We start from the raw sequence: 4,021 nt of genomic DNA on the forward strand, positions 1-4,021 counted from the left end.
CCGCCCCTGACATCGCGCTTCACCTTCACACACCCCCGAGCACTTCCCGAGTCCTGCCTCCCCTCGCCCGACTCCCACCCTCCGCTGCAGTCGCTCCGCGTTTCCATTAAAGAATGCACCTTCTCAGGATTCACCTTCCCGTCTCAGCCCCTCTCCCCCCCGCCGAGGGGACGGAGCCTCGGTTCTCGCCAACCCCGCACCGAGCGGGCTGGCAGGCGCTAGGGTCCTCGGGCGGGAGCCGCGCCCGCGCCCCCGGCCTCCCCGCTGCGACTCGGCTCTCACCTCTCGCCGGCGCCGCGGGCTGCAGCCTCCGCCTGCCTCGCGCTCCGGGACTCGTCTCCAGAGCTCTCGCAAAGCGCTGGAGCGCCTCCTTTCTCTCCCAGGGACTCCGCGTCTCCCCGCCGCTTCCCGCCCTCCCCACCCCCCAAGCCTCAACTCCCCAGCTTCGAGGCGCCTCCGGGATGCAACTCCCGTTTTCCGCACACTCCCGCAGCGGTCCCCGCACACAAAAACAGCCCTCTCCGCGCCACTCGGTTCTGCCGGGCTCGGCGCAGGAAGGGCAGTCGCAGCCGGGGGTGGGGACGCGGCGCCCCCCGCCCGCCGCCCGCCTCCCGCCCTCCCTCACGGCCCCCAGGGAAGGCGCGGTTACCGGCTTGGTCGGTCACACCGTCAGGTGCCGGCTGCCGTCGGCGCTGACCTTCGCCGCCGAAGCTGTGGCTGAGGCTGCGGCCGCCATGTTCCCGTGTTAATAACTGCTGCCTGGTTGTTTATTTCAATGGAGATCCTCCCCCAACTCCCTCCTCCTCCTCCTCCTCCTCCTCCTCCTCCTCCGCGTCTCCGCACTTGCGGAGACACAGACCGCGCGAGCTCGCGAGCAGGGGAGGGGGCTCGGGAGCCAGGCCGTCCCTCCCTCCGCCTCCCTGGCCGTGGCCACCGCCAAGTCCTGTCACTGGGGAAAGGACGGGGCGGAAACTTGCCTTCTGCGCCCCAGGGGAGGGGGCATAGGTGGACGGAGGGTTCTCCGGGGAGCAGACCCTGGCCGCGGGGTCCGCAGCATCTCCGTCGGCAGAGTCCTCTGAGAAGGCGACTCGGGGAGAGGTGAAGAGTGAGGGGGAGAGGGGAAAGAGGACAAAATGGGTGAATGTGTTAAAGGGTGGGTGATCTATGGGTGACTGCGAGTGAAGAGAGAGTAAACAGAAGACTCCATGGGAGGGCAAAGGGCAGTGCCAAAAAAGAAAGCGAGAGGATGGGACAGGCCGGGGCTGCAAAGTGGAGGCAGTGGGTTCTTGGGGCTGCAGACGGCGGGGAAGATGCCCCGAATGGAGATCGGGAAAAGACAAGTGCCAGATTCGCCCCGGGAAGAGCCTCCCGCCGGCGCGCAGACCGGGCCCCTCTGCCAGCAGCCTGCACCCCTAGGACGCACCTCACACGCCCAGCGCCTGCTGCTACTGCTTGGAGGTGCCCCATGTCCATCTAGTCTCCTTCCGCTCCTACAAGGAGAGGCTTCTCCTGTTGCCGACTTAACTCCAGAGGGGATGGTGGGGTGCGACTGCGGGAGACGAGCTGAAAGGGGTGTCACCCAGCAATCGCATAATAAAGCAAAAGAGCCCACAATGTGTAAAACCTAACCTGGTGGAGCATTCTCGTCCCAGGATGAATCACAAAGTTTTTTTTTTTTTATTGGAAAGCCCACTTTCTAGACGTCAGAAAGTGATGTAACGGGGACGCAGGAGAGTTGCGCCAAGGAGGATTCTCACAAGTTCTTCCCAACTTAGATATAATTAGTTGGAAAAAATGAACAACATTTGCATAACAGATTTCTTTATTTGTAGTCTTAAGGTCACTTGCCATGGACTATAATAGTGTTTATTGAACACATACTGTGTGCCTGACACTATCCTGAGTAACTCATATACACAATAGATTTTGATCCTCGAGTTTTACAAGGTAATTAAAATGGTTATCCTTCACACAAACACACCAAAAAAAAAAAAAAAAAAAAAAAAAAAAACCTTAAAGAAATAAAGTCATTTGCCTAGGATTGTACAGCCAGGAAGCTGGAGAGGATTTGAGCCCAGTCCTGGCGGGGTCCGAAGCCCACGCTTTTAATGTTTTCAACCTCAAACTTGTGGGAGTATCACCAATTTTATTCTGGGAAAGAAAATGTGTGTGTGTGTGTGTGTGTGTGTGTGTGTGTGTGTGTGTATGTGTGTGTGTATAGATGGAAAATGGAGGGCTATTACAACAAATTGTTACCACTGGGGAGTATAATAAGTGGGCGTGTAATGGGGTACTTACACTTTTATTTTGTACACTTAACTACAGTGTTCATAATGTTTGCATGGACTGTGTATTAATTTAGTAAAATTTAATTGCCTGGCATGACAGAATTATGTTCCCTGAAAACCCACAGCTCTCAAAAAAAAAAAAAAAATTGAGAAATGGAGGGTTTTTATGGACTGTCTTCTTCCACCAAATAGTCCATAGTGTTCCTGCAATGAGGGAGGAGTCACCTGAGGGGCTGCACTCAGATCTTTTCTCCTGTCCTCACCCCTAACACCGAGTTGTAATAAAGAATCTCTTGACTTTTTTTGGCATAAGTCCTGAGTCCATCAGCCCTCTGCAACAGTATATTTCACACTGTCAAAAACCACCCATGATATCTGTGCAAATAAATAACTCCCCATTCCATTTCCATATTTCTCAATAAAACTTACTACATGCTCAAGATACATGAATGTTTCTACAAAAATAAAACAAACAAATCTGACAGCACAGCACAGTAAGTTCTATGTCCAGCTGCTACTCAGTTGCCTGGAATCTTGAGGAATCCTGTAACTTCTGCTCTCCAATACAACCTCTGGGCTCCTTCAGCACTTCATGGTGTTGTTCTAATAACATTGTGTTGTGCTGGAGTTGTTTATATATTAGTCTTTCTCCTTCACTACACTGTAAACTAATCGGCTCTCCACCATATCTTATTCTAGTTTTTACATACTGTAGCTCTCACATAATGTTTTTGTGTTTAACTGAATCTGTAAAACATAAACAATAGTTTCTGATCCAATCTCCATGTCCCCTTCCCCACCCACCTTACCCTCCAATACCTCACTCTTAAAACATGTTTATAAAAAGCGGTTTCAGTATTTTTATAGAATTTAGATTCCTACAAGACCTCAGAATAATTGTTATAGAAACTAGCCATGAGTATTAGTGAATTATCACTATGATAATGTAAAATGGAAAGGAAGAAAATGCTGTAAATAAGTTGACTTAATGATGCAAAAAAAAAGCAAAAATATAGGAACTAGGTATATTACTGAGAACAACCCAATAAGGAAAAAATTGTTGGCACGAAAATATGTGGGTACAAATCATAAAGGGGAAGGAAATTACTGAAATTTAGTAGAAGCAGAAACTTGACAGTGAATGGATGAGGCAATTAGACAAACCAAAAAAAAAAAAAAGCCATCCAAATTATAAATGCAATATGAAGAAAAATGATAATTTACAGATTTAACAATATACTTAAGAAAAATGAGAACAATGTGAATACTATAAGGTAAGAAATTTCTACTTTGACTGCCTCTCTTTCCCTATTTCAAGGTACTTACTGTCTTCATACTTAAACTACATAAAAATGGAAGATTCAATACCATTTTCATATTAATACTACTAGTGTGCATCATGATATAATAAGAGGTAACACTATGGTAAAAAAAAAAAAAAGAAAAAAAACCACCTGAAGACAATAGGTAAATAAACATGACCTTTGCTACTTACTTTGTGACTTTAGACAAGTCACTAAATATCTGTTTCCTCATCTGTGTAACTGTTGCACTACTCAAATGACTTTAACTATCAAACTCTTTATACAAAGAAAGGAATATTATTATGTTGACTAGATCTGTGCCTAGCACAGTTACCTCTATTTTGGTACACTCTACTTTCAGATTGTAAAAGTGAAATCCTGTAGTTCATTCCATTAAAAATGCGATTATTAGAGGCGAGGCTCAATTAA

The 4,021-nt window shown here is 47.9% G+C and overlaps 1 protein-coding gene across 7 annotated transcripts in view; it reads right to left on the bottom strand.

Moving 5' to 3' along the window:
* Positions 1 to 1,573, bottom strand: part of NCOA2 (nuclear receptor coactivator 2) — a 278,300-nt gene extending 276,727 nt beyond the window's left edge. For 4 of the 7 annotated variants that reach the window (XM_029923150.1, XM_029923143.1, XM_029923145.1 and 1 more), the window contains exon 1: positions 650 to 772. The gene's annotated coding sequence lies outside the window, so the exon portion shown is untranslated. Of the gene's footprint in view, positions 1 to 282; positions 378 to 649; positions 773 to 1,423 lie in introns of those variants that run through there. The other 3 variants (XM_029923147.1, XM_029923148.1, XM_029923149.1) reach the window with 3 other exon arrangements.
* Between the last annotated feature and the right edge of the window lie 2,448 nt (positions 1,574 to 4,021).

The sequence above is a fragment of the Suricata suricatta genome, chromosome 15 (genome assembly GCF_006229205.1).
Source record: "Suricata suricatta isolate VVHF042 chromosome 15, meerkat_22Aug2017_6uvM2_HiC, whole genome shotgun sequence".
NCBI lineage: Eukaryota > Metazoa > Chordata > Mammalia > Carnivora > Herpestidae > Suricata > Suricata suricatta.